General features: G+C 41.4%; 1 long non-coding RNA gene across 1 annotated transcript in view; it reads left to right on the top strand.

The window, feature by feature from the left end:
* The window catches only part of LOC144824854 (uncharacterized), a 137933-nt gene extending 129051 nt beyond the window's left edge, over positions 1–8882 (top strand). The window contains exon 3 of the long non-coding RNA XR_013609149.1: positions 8586–8882. This is a non-coding gene — a long non-coding RNA (uncharacterized LOC144824854). The remainder of the gene's footprint in view (positions 1–8585) is intronic.
* Positions 8883–13286: the final 4404 nt, after the last annotated feature.

Below are 13286 nucleotides of genomic sequence, written 5' to 3'. Positions count from 1 at the left end.
TCTAAGACCACCGGAGCCCTGCTGACGCTGTCGCGGCTCAAGCCTGAACCTGCTATCATCCGAGCCCTGCTGACGCTGTCGCGGCTCCTCACGAACTTCTCCAGGTCGAGCCCTGCCGACGTCGTCGCGGCTCGAGGAGTACTCTGGTCCGGCTGGACTATCGAGACCACCATCACGACCGAGCTGACTCGACAGAGGTGAAGCAGTCGGTACGACCATCATCCCGTACCACCCGGCTCGAGGATTGAGAGCTGTGCGCAGGGTACGCCTCGTACTGACCCAGAGACTAAAGACTGTCCCGCTTCCCCCTTCCCGAATCCTCAAAGACTTTGTGGTCCCTCGACCACTGTGTACATAAGAGTGCTTTCTTCGTTTTACTGCTTATATAAAGAACTTGTTACTAGAATCCCACGGTGTGGTGTCTGTTCGTAGTGTGGTGAGAGCTCAGTGTGTACGATCCTAGACTCGAAGTCCTCCCCGGTGAGGACCTCACGATAAGACTCGGCAAGTTCTGTGGGAGAGGTGGGTCTTGGGATGACCGGGTGAGCATAACCTGGCCCTCTGAGATTGCCCCTTCCAACAGTCATTTTATGGCCGGATCTCACCAAAGAGAATCTGCAGCCAACAGTACTGTGGCAAAACAGCATCTGTTAATCCTTTCACTCCTGGTGTGTTTTTATCACATAATAGGCTATAAGCTGTACCTTTTTGGTTGCTTTCTGTACCATACGAACTGTGCTTTTTTGCCCACTGATCACTAGAGATAGGTGCAAACCCTGGATCAATATCTCATTGCAGCCTAAAGATATAATGAAAAATGTGGGGATGATTTAATTTTTTTTAATGAAATTTGCTAATATATTTAGTTATATTTCTCAAATGGACAAGCATAAATCCTAAAACTCTAACCAAGGATATGTTGCACAGAATATTGGGAGTCCGCCAATGCCACATTTATGACGGGTTTCAAGGGGAATGGAGTCTGTAAATCTATTATGTAATTTTGACACAGATCACTCAATTGTGGCAGAATCTTTGTTTATGGTGCACTGTTAATTTCAAGAATGATATCAAAACCAGGACTCTATCAAAAGCATATATTTCCTCATTCCAAACAATGGAAGAAGTATAGCAATTCAACTCCAACCTCCCTGGCCCTGACTTGCTGACTGGAGAAATGCACACTACCACATGCATGTCAGATTTTCTGCAATTTTCTTCCAAAAGAAGGAAATTCACCCAGTTCCCCCCACACAAGAACATTTCTCAGCCACAGCTTGCTAATAATTTCTCCTTTGGGGAAGTGGGCATTATCAGCTCTAAATCAGCAAAAGAGTTTGTGAGTTGATGATATTTTTGCTCTACTTTGAATGTGAATATGAGATTCTGAGTTTGTAATGTTGAAGAACTGAACTCTGTCATACTAGAATGATGGTTATCATCAATTCGACATGCCTAACACTTGCAATTGTGCAGTCATTACTGATTGTTATTTGTCATTGTTGTTTACCTGTCTTCTGTGAGACATGTAGTTGCAGGTTTTCTGATGACTGGGAAGTTGGAGCTATGTGTAATCATCATCTCTTCCACCATCCTACCATTCTTCAATCCATGGCACCCAGAACCTTCTTCATAGCTGGGCCTTGATTTTGATAGAGCCTTCTTTTCTTTAATACCTCCACTTGTGGAAAGGAAAGAACTTCAGTTTCCACTAAAACATAAGTAAAAGTGATAACTAATGTTCTTGAAGCAGGCACAGTTCCACTGACACATTTTATATTGAGATTTTAAACATTTATATTATTTGCAGCTTTATATCCCGCAAACTCGACCCTTTGGAGCGCTTTACATGAGCAGTTCCATTAGAGAAGGTCACATTCATTTTTTTGGGCAGGGATTGATTAAGTGATTTGCCCAGAAACACAGGATGTTGTGCACACACAAACATTTTAACTTGGTTCATCAGTTCCAAAGTCAGCAACTCTGGTCACAAATCCACATCGCCTCCCCAGGTTTTGAATATTTTAGATAATCTATAATGTATTTAAACCACTAAACATGAATACTTAATAATAGACTTTTAATAGCTATGAAATAATGAAACGGAAGAATTAACTGTTTATCCTAGCTATCTATTCTCATATGGAACGAGCCAAAGAAATGGTAAAATTGGACAAATTCACAAACCAAAGATGGCCATTCTATTTACATACAAAGCACCTACTTGAGCTCAGAAGAACACTATACGGATCCACTAGGGGGTTCTACTATCGAGAAAGACAGAGAGAGTTGGAAGGTTGTCTGGTGGTAAGGGACTTGAATTGAGGAAAACAACACAGATGCTCTAGGCCTAAATTCCTAATGGCAAAACAGCTTCTTTGGGCTCTGTGGAATAAAGATTCATGTATCCCTTAAAAGTTATCATTCCTCAGTCTCTACATCCTTGTAACAGGTAGTCTCTCATGTAATGTATCCCCTCGTCATGGCCTTGCGGTATGTGGGCTTTGAAAGAAATCTCTGATGTGTCTCTGTGTCAAAAGTTTCTTGCACTTCTGTCACAGCTGTTGACTTTCTTTGTTCAATTGTTTCACGACTACTACCTCTTAGCTACAAATCCTGGTTCTTTGTAATAATTATTTTGATGGTGCAAAGTATGTCATGGTGATGTCTGTGAACAGTGCTGCTTAGGTGATCCAGAATGGTTCCTGATGTCCCTGGGTCAACCTCAAGGGACTGGAAGCTGTTATGATGTTTTGTTGAGGGCTTGTGATCATGGTTGGATTGCAATGAATGTCCCACGGTCATTTAACTCAAGACAAGGTATACCACAGTAATTTAACTGCCTCTTGCAATTTTGGAGACATTCAGAAGGGAGAAAACTTTTTTATGTATCACTCCTTCTTTGAATCAGTTATCCCTCCTATGTAGTTGAAGAGTTTTATGCTCTAGCAGTTGGCGATATTCAGTTGGAATTAGTGCGATCAACCACTGAAATATTGCTCCTAATCAGACATTGTGCTCACGGTACTGCTGTTATGGTGGTTCTCTGCAACAGGATGTCTATGTTAGTGTTCCATATACTGGGAATGACTATTAGGATTTCTCATATGTTTTGTGCCGTCTGTGGATCATATGCAGGGAAAACTTAGGCCCAGATTTACTATGATTTAGCATCTGGGTTGATCCACCCATGTTTTTTACACACACCCAGATTTACAAAGGCCTGCAAACCTGAGTTTGTGCCAACATTGTTCGCCTACCCAGCAGAGGCGTAATGAGGAAAATGATCTTAATTTTTTCTTTTAACATCCTCTTTCCATGCCTACTGCATTCATTGTTGTCTTTAAATCACCCATAAGTTACACAAGTGAGAGCCATTTCCAATTGGGCTATTACCAACAGAGGCCAGCAGCTTCTGAAATTAAATGCATTTTTTTACCAACAGAGTGGTCAGATGTACAAAGATATTTAGAGGTCACAAAGCCTGCGATTCAATAAATCAGAGGATTTGTGACCGCTATATTGCTTGTACAAATGTACTAAACCTATTTAGCGATCAGCAACATGCTACTGAATCACTAAATGGTTTTAGGGAATCATAAGGAATCACTATTTAAAGGGGCGTATTTACAGAGTCCCTTCCAAACAGAGATTCCCTATGTTATGTATTAACGTTTTGTGACCAAATTACGGTAAAAAAACTGATTATATTATTAATTAAAAATATTGCGAGACTCCATTTTAAATTGATACCTCAAGAAGTACATATACATTTCATTCATTATTCATAGATCATTGCTTGATTTCTAGAGTGGTTTCAAGATCTCACTCTGGATGAGCCTTTATCCCACTCAGAAATCTCGCAGCACAATGTATTAAAACCTAAATAAGCTGATAAAATCCTTATCTCGAGATACCCCAGACAATTCCTTTCAGCCAGTTTTGTCACTGAAATTGCTAAGTATATTATAGCACACACAGCATAGGCAAACGGTATATCATTTCATTAGCCTACCACACTGTAAGTTCCTTCTTAACTATTCTCCATTCTAGCCTAAATGTATGGCTAATTCTTCCTCAGTTTAGAGGCCCAGTGGGTTCTTCGTCTGTAGGCCCACAATTAATCTGGACTCTATCTGCCAGAATCCTTGTAGAACGTACTAATCAATCTAAATCCATTCTCCAATTTTTTTCTGCTGGTTTTGTCTTGCAGTAATGTCCTGCGTGACATTCTTCCTGCACTTTCTCGGGCCGGCTCCAAAACTGTGTCAGAATACCCTCTCTCTCTAAACCTCTCAATGGCACCCTGAGCCTCATGTTCATAATCTTCTCTTCTGGTGCAATTTCTTTTTAGTCGCAGTAATTCCCAATAGGAGATACTCTATTTGAGTGGACGAGGATGACTGCTAGTAGCTTCTAATACCGAATTACCTGTCGGTTTTCGATATAATGTGCTGCATATCAGTCCCTTAGCAACAAAGATTTTTAGATCCAGGAAGTTAACTTCACTAGTGCTGATCTCCCCACTAAAGTGGAGGTTGACACTGTTTGTATTCAGGGCTTTTATATAGTCTTCTGCATCACTCGTGGTTCCTTTCCACAGGATGAACAGATCGTCTACGTATTTGTACCATCCTGTGATACACGATACCCATGTACTGTTGGCATCGGACCAGGCCACTTGCTTCTCCCACCAGCCTACAAAGAGATGTACATAGCTAGGGGCGAAGCAGGTGCCCATGGCCGTGCCATGTATTTGTCTATACAGTTGTTTCTGAAATATAAAGATATTATATTAGTTCTGTTCAATGCCATCATGAATGGTATGCCCATCCCTAATACCTGGGCAGGGGCTAAAATTGTCCCAATCTTTAAAAAGGGTTTCCCATTATACCCAGCAAAATACAGACCGATCAGTTTGATCGATGCCACTCAAAAACTGTTTGCTCGGGTATTATTGGATCGAATCCAGGGTTGGTTGGAAGAAAATGACATCATCAGCTCTTATCAAGCAAGATTCAGGAAAAATACCCCCACGCTGGACCAAGTGTTTAGATTTCAACTAATCACTTGGAAGACAGTATCAATGGAGGGTGGCAGCCTCTATTTGATATTTGTGGACCTGAAAACTACCTTTGACCTTGTTCCTAGACCCAAACTGTGGGGGGTGTTAAGAGACTTAGGGATCCCTCCATATCTACTCGACATCTTGATCAAGTTGCATGATAACAACTATGCCCAAGTTAGGTGTGGAAGGGGAGGAGGTTTGACCAGTAGGTTCCCGGTTGGCAGAGGTGTAAGACAGGGCTGTGTGCTCGCACCGACCCTGTTCTGCCTCTTTGTCAATGCATTAATTTCACTTCTGGCAGAGCTACCAAATAATGATGCCCCAAAGTTAGCAAACACCAAGGTGGCAGCATTTATGTTTGCTGACGATACCCTCCTTCTATCAAAAACATCGATGGGCATCCAGAGGTTGCTGGATAGCTTTGCCTCATTTTGTAGTACTAGGGGCCTGACGATTAACACCACAAAAACCAAATTTATGATAGTCAACCCTCCAAAGACAACACGTCCCAACCCACAATTGAATGGTTCATGTCTAGAAAGTGTGTCTGTCTTTGAATATCTTGGTGTAACCCTGTCAGAAGATATGCAGTGGGTCCCTTAAATAGCCAAGGCCAAGCTTAAGCTATCATAGATTGCCGGGAGTATAGCCAAATCAGCTAGGGAATCCCCCTTTAAACCCATTGGTCCCGCGCTAGAAATGTACAGGGCTCAAGCGCGTGGAGCCTCTCTCTATGGGGCAGAACTATGGGGGCACTGTTCGTCTTCTAACTTAGCTGTAGTTGAGAACAGATTTTTAAGACAAATAACGGGTCTACCAATGAGCACCCCGCTAATTCCCCTAAGATTAGATCTGGGTATTTCGCCAATTGAAGATGAGATTGCCCTAAAACCATTAACCTTCTGGCAAAGACTTTGGGCAACTCCCGAACTAACAGCATATCAGGTAGATACCAAAGAGCTTTTATCCTATCTGGGTTTGTTGAAAAGGGTCCCCTGATTTGCTCATGTGAAACACGAGTGCGAAAAGCTTGGCCAACCTTCCTTGTGGAGTACTCCGGACATTACCAGCACTTTAGTCCCCCGAGCCTTAATACCTAAGACTTACCGTACCCTAAAGCTCAAAGCTATACAGACAAATCTGAAAGTGGGTTCTCTCACGACACAGTTTCTTACAGTAAAGGACAATTATGAGCTAGAAATCTTCCTGGACGATATCCTGCCATTGGTTGCAAAAAAATGATATCTACAGTTTAGATATAGTACTTTGCCAGTACGTGTGGTCACCAATAAATGGGCTGGGCAGAAAGTGCGGGGTTGCCCTGTATGCATTACACAAGATGAAACAGAAATGCATATTTTATTTTTTGTCCCGGCTACCAACAAGCGAGGCGGTACTGGCTTGTACAGCTCTGCCGTAATTTGGGTTTTGACCACTGTAGGGAGGCTTTTCGGGTTTTAAAATATGATACATCTAAACCCATTGTGTTTGCTGTCTCAAGATATTTAAACACGATTTGGCGAAGGAGATGGGACTTTATCCGAAAGGGAAAAAAAACGTAAAATGAGTATCGGTAGAACAATTGTATATCGGATTTCTAGAGTGCCGCTCAAGATATTGGTTATTAGTCCTATATTACTTTGTATATAGATTTACCTTTGATGAATTGGATTTTATTGTAAATAGTGTACATTTTCTTTAAAATATGTATATAAATATGGCTGCTATTTCTCTAGATACTTGCCGATTGCACATATCAATTGATATATTCCATCGTCGCTGTTTTAACCCTTCACCTCCTTTTCTCTCCTCCAAACTGTCAGGCAAAATTTCTGCACATGATTTAAAATTTGTATCTGCTTTATCTGTGGAGTGTTTTTTAACCATGCATTTACTGATTATAATGTATGTTGTTTTATTATCTTGTCTACTTTTTATGGTCCTAGTGACCGAAATAAAAGTTTTTGAAACGAAACGAAACGATATTGTTGTCAACACAAAAAGTGATAAATTCAATCAGCATGGCATTGTGTCCAAAAATTTGAGAGATCTCTCTTTTTGGAACTACTGAATTGCTTCTAAGCCTTGGACATGTAAGATACTTTTATATAAACTTGTTATGTCCAAAACAATCATTAACATATTATGTTTCCATAAGGTATTGGAGATTATTCTGAAAAAATCTTTAGTGTCCTGGATATAGGATGGAAGGGTTCTAACTAATTCAAATAGGAAATGATCTATGTATTCTGTCATGCATTCACTCAAACTTCCTTTCGTGGAAATGATAGGATGTCCTGGGAGTGTTGTACTATTCTTATGTATTTTCGGGAGATAATAGAAAGTCGGTGTTTGATATTGGCATTTCAGAAATGCTAATTCCTCCCAGTCTAGGTTTTGTCTTGCAGAAATGTACTGCGGCCATGGGCATCTACTTCTCCCCCAGCTATGCAAATCTCTTTGTAGGCTGGTGGGTGAAGCAGGTGGCCTGGGAGGATCCCATAGAGGACTTCCCCAAAACTCGCTGAATCGATGGTCTGGAGTATCTCGAGATAAGGATCAGACCAGCCTATTTAGGTTTTAATACATTGTGCTGGGAGATTCCTGAGTGGGATAAATGCTTATCCAGAGCGAGATCTTGAAACCACTCTAGAAATCAATCAATGATCTATGAATAATGAATTAAATGTATATGTACTTCTTGTGGTATTTCAGACATCTCAATTTAAAATGCAGTCTCACAAAATAATCTGTTTTTTGAATGAATTATTGCAATGATACAGTTACGTACATGGAACAATTCAAGTAGGGGATTGTAAGATATACCCAGTTTCAGCAACAGATATGGTATTTGCATAACAATGGCACCATTATTGTGAAGAAAACAATTACGGCTGTCCCCACATCAACTTTCTGTATGATATAACATGGAAAGATTTTGACAAGTGCATGTTTTAAGATGGCGTGCACAAATACTGTGATATCCAATCATACGATATATATATATCCCAACTCTTGTATTAACCTTCCATTCAGGTTGTATTAGATCATGTAGTCTATGCACTAAACTGTCCATGCAATAAATATTATATTGGGAGTAACTTCAATAACGCTAAAAGAGCATGATAGAACATCAGAGGGCAATAAATACAGAGGCTAAACAATACCCAATTGCTAGGCACTTTAAATTTCTACACAAACAGAATACAAACGTATTGACATTTTGTGTATTGAACGGAATCGCAAACAGAGAGAGAGGTGGTAACCGAGTACAAGAGCTAAGAAGATTAGAATCCAAACTGACCATCAAGTATAATACCCTCCACCCCTCTTGAGTTAATCGTGATGAAGAATTAGCAGTACACTTAGACTAAAATCATGTAAGAAAATCAACTGTATGTTCCTCATGATAATGTCCCCTTCTTATAGTAATAATCAGTTTAGGTTTGAATTTTAATTACACAGGAAAATCTTTTTTGTGGCATTCTATTAATTAGTTTTTTTTGATTTTTTGCAGATTTCCGGAATATCTTATGGAGAAAGATGGATGCAAGAGAGCTAATTAAAACAAGCTTAGTATGGATAGTTCCAAATCTTACATGAAACGTAAGAAGGATGTTAGTTTGAGTATTTTCTACAAGATACATTTTGACACTGTTAAAATTAACAATGGTCAAACTTATTAGGGTTACAAGTTATGTGGTGTCTGTTGTAGGATTGTTGACCTGGTAGCAATTAATAATATCACTTCACAAGTAATAATCGAAATGTAACAATGCATTATGACCACTGGGGCCGAACTGCATATAAATAATTCTTGTCTAATTGTATATAAATAAATCTTGTCAAATCAAATTCAAAAGTCTTTATTTCGACGATGAGTCATAAAAGACAGCAATAATATACAACATTTCAGCTGGTTAAAATACATCTACTTGTTCAAAAATAGAAAGTCATTCATTACAAGATCCAACAGGGTTAAAAACATCCCAGGGCTTGGTGGCAGATCAGCTATCCGTCTCACAGATTAAGAAAATAATTTACATCCAGTTAGGTATGAGATATTGTACATTAACAATTCTATTATACACATTGACTAAAGTTAAGATCATCTAAAAAGAGACTACAGTTAAAAAATATATATACAGAAGAAAACTAAAAGGTCATCTCGGACAAGATTTAATTAAATGAATTCTCCATGACCAATGTAAAAACTTAGCCACTGCAATAACCACAGGCTGAGTGGTATCAGTTTTAAGAATTCTTAGAGCTTCACAGCCAGTTTGAATGCTAAGCTGGAGACAGATGGGTCTCAGCCATACCCGTCTTGGAACTTTATACGCAGGGCAACAAAATAAAATGTGACCAGTGGTCTCCTTTAAGGTGGGGCAGAAAGGACAGGTGGGAACAAGCCCTTCTCTCCATTTACAAGTGAAGGAATTTGTTGGTAGAGTTCCCACCCTAAATTGATGGTATCTCTTTCTAGCCTCCGGGGCAGTAATGTAGTCCCAGTACCCCTCTAACGTAGGTAGATGTTTTAGTTCCAAAAACTCAGTCGTTAGTGACGGACCAATGGTCGAGCCAAATCTCTTCAATGTTACCAAGCTCCAATAAAGGTCTCTTAGGACCTTCTTAGGGGGGAAAGTGTTTGCTATGGGGTCCTCCCATAGGCTGACCAAGCCCATGGCAGAAAAAATAGACTTTACCTCACACAACCACCCGATTTTGTGGGCCTTGTCAGCATTTCTTACATCTAAAAAAGCCCTAGCATACTGGGAGAGTTCTGGGGTAACCCACAATCTCCTCCAGTACGCCACTGGTCTATAATGGGCCTTATCTTCCAGTCGCTGAATGCCTAGATCATAGAAAAGAGGGGTCAACGGGGTTGATGCTGGAAGGCCCGAGACCCGACGAAGAAACTTGTTTTGAGACCCAGTCAAATGAGATAAGTTGCTATATCCCCACAGTTCCGCCCCATATAAAACTGCCGTGGCTATTTTGGCGTCATAAATTTGCAGTACAGGCGTTATTGGCCTAGTGTGGGAAAGAAAAAATTCCTTAATTAGGGCTCCTGATAGCTGAGCATGCTTAATAGCCAGGTGTGTAACGTGTGGTTTCCAATCTAATTTGGATGCAAGGGTAATGCCCAGATATGAAAAAACCTGGGTCTGCTCTCGTCTGACCCCATTCAGGGCCACATTGCCTCTAACATGTTTGGATTTGTGCAATACCATGAACTTAGTCTTACTAGTGTTTAAAACAAGTCCATGATTCTGGCAGAAGACCTCAAACACATCAATGGCTCGTTGAAGGCCCTGCTGCGTTTTGGAGATTAAAAGAGTGTCGTCTGCAAACATCAACAGGGGGATCGGCATACCGTCCAGCTTTGGAGCATCGGTTGGACAATGCATAAAGTAGCCGATCACCCTGTTGACGTATAAGGAGAAGAGGGTTGGGGCTAGAACGCACCCTTGGCGTACACCCCTCTCTATAGGGAATGTATCTGTCACATTACCCTGTTGGTTCCACCTGATTTGGGCAAAATTGTCCTCATGTAGTCTTTTGAGTAGGGACAAGATATTTAAAGGCATGCCCTGATCTGCAAAAACTGCCCACATTTTTTCTCGAGGTACTAGGTCAAACGCGGATTTGAGATCGACAAATGCCGCAAATAACATACCCCCCCCCCCCCCAAGGATAACCACCCGCCAATAAATTAAAATAAATCTAAAAACTTGGTCAATGGTGCTTGTATGACTGCGGAATCCTGCCTGGAGGGGTGACAATACTTCTTCCTCCTCAATCCAAGCTAGGATTCTCTGCAGGACAAGCCTTGCAACAACCTTCTGTATACAATTTAACAAACTAATGGGCCTGTAATTGCCTGGATCGGAGCGTTCGCCCTTTTTGTAGATTGGTATGTTCACCGCGCCTTTCCAGGTAGTTGGTATGGGCGAGCCGTTGGCAATGCCATTTGCTAGGTTCTGGATGTATGGTTCCCAAAGCTCTTTATCATGCATGAAGAGCTCGTCTGGATTAAAATCCAGACCGGGTGCTCTACCCTTTGGGATGCAATTAAGTACCTTTCTCACCTCTATCCTCTCGAGGTGTAGGAGAGCTACTGCCAAGTTACTGAGCACAGGACCCTCAGTATCAACCTGGGTCGTTTCTTGAAATGCAAACTGGGCAGCGTAGTGGGCGACCCAGAGGTGAGGCGACACTGAATTACTTGGTTCGCCCCTCTGTGTCCCCCTACCCACTTAACCATATCCCAAAAGGTACACATGGAGCGTTCCCTACTTGCGGAATACAGCTCCCTCCAATACTCCTCATACCAAGCACGTTTAGCATCATATTGTGCTTTTTTTATAAAGGACATGTGCGCTCTTAACCCCGGCTCTATCTTTAGTTTTTATTGCCACTGCCAGAGCTTTGTACGCAGACCTACACGACGTCCCATACCACTGATCTTTCAGCTTAACAGGCCCATTGGGCTTAAGTGGCCCACTTTTCGTAAAAAATACACTAAGTTTTAAATACAAATTTGTGTGAATCAGATTCAGATCTGCCGCTACACCCTCTTGGTTTGTACAATTTAGGAGATCATTAGTCGCTTGGATAGTAAGTTCCCTCATTGCTGTTAACTTGACCTCATTCGTTGAACAATTAGCCCATCTAATACGCCTGACATCGTTCGATAGAGCGATGTCAATCCTATCCAGAGGAGTTCCCTCCTTCAAGTGTTTCCCTAAGGTAAATGTAAGACAAAGGGGATTATGGTCACTTTCAGCCCTTTCACATACCACCATGTCCTTTAAGTTGGACCAGTTCTCTTTATTGGTGAGTATGTAATCAATCCAGCTCTTACGTGAACCATTATGAAAGGTGAAAGGCCCGCATTTATCAGAGGCGGATCTACCGTTGATTGCTCTCAACCCTAGTCCAACACACAGAACCTTTAACTGTAGTGCAGCCTCTGTCCATTTTTTGATTGGGGGAATTGTCAACTGAGGGATATTCAATCTCCTGTCTTCCTCAAAAGTGAGGTCCACATCATTACTATCTAGCGGCTCAAAACAACAATTAAAATCTCCCGTAACTGTGATATTACCCTTAGTGGAATAGAGCTCAAGGAGAGTTACTAATTCTTCAATAGTTTTGGACGGTTTCCCGCCCTGCGTTCCCCCTGAGTAAATATTAAAAACAAAGAGGCAACAAATTTGAATTAACAATATATCGTTGCTTTTAGAGTCTAAGAGGGTCACTTTATATCTAATATCTGGTCTAACCCACGTTAGACGTCCCCCTTTTGATCGACCACGTTGACATGGGATTGCATGGACACTGAAACTAAGGAATCCAGGTCTATGCTCTGGAGCATTTAACCAGGTTTCCTGAAGGAGCACTAAGTCCCAGCCATCAAGGAATGCAAGCCAATCAGGGGATGATGCCTTGCTCTTAAAACCTGCCACGTTCCATGAGACCAGTCTTGTTAGAGGGTGGTCGCTGGCACTCATGAAGATTTCAGAAGGGCCCCCTACCACGAGATCCTCGTGCTCTCCAACCCCCATTGGACCTACATCTCTAGGCGGAATATTCATATCTCTGAGGGCAGTTGGAGCAACACTATCAGTCATTACAGGATGTAAGGAGCCCTGTGACCATATACAGAGTGCAGGATCCTTCTGTGATCATCAGCAGGACCCTCTGTTTCCTGGTCTATAGATCTCCCACCACAGAGTCAATCGTTAACATCCAAAGAACTTAATACCACATATCTATTGTTTAATGCAACGGGACAGATGGGGGGGGGGGGCTATCGGAGTATAATACTCTCCCTTTCTTTTGGGTCCAATAGTATATGGTTTATAGAAGAACCCCAGTGGTAGTACATTAACATAATCATGATGGATCCTAGCTGAGCCTGCTTGCCTCAAAATATTGTCAATCAAAAGAGGACAGCCAAAGGTCACAACAACACAGTCACCCTCCATAGTCTTTTTTGTCTTACCCACCCAAGGTACCCTTCTCACCATTTTAAAGTTTTTGAACAAGTGTTCACCTAACACAGTTTTGTTAGTCAAAAAGTGGAGGGCTTTATTTTTTAAAGTAGACCAGTGTTCCTCCCTGTCATCCTTGTCTTTCGGAACATTTGCTAAAATAATAGAATACGGACAAGCCTCAGGTGGAAGATGCAACGCAAAGGACTCCATTACTG

This window comes from Lissotriton helveticus, chromosome 3_1 (genome assembly GCF_964261635.1).
Source record: "Lissotriton helveticus chromosome 3_1, aLisHel1.1, whole genome shotgun sequence".
NCBI classification, from domain to species: domain Eukaryota; kingdom Metazoa; phylum Chordata; class Amphibia; order Caudata; family Salamandridae; genus Lissotriton; species Lissotriton helveticus.
This window is presented reverse-complemented; position numbering and strand designations above follow the sequence as displayed.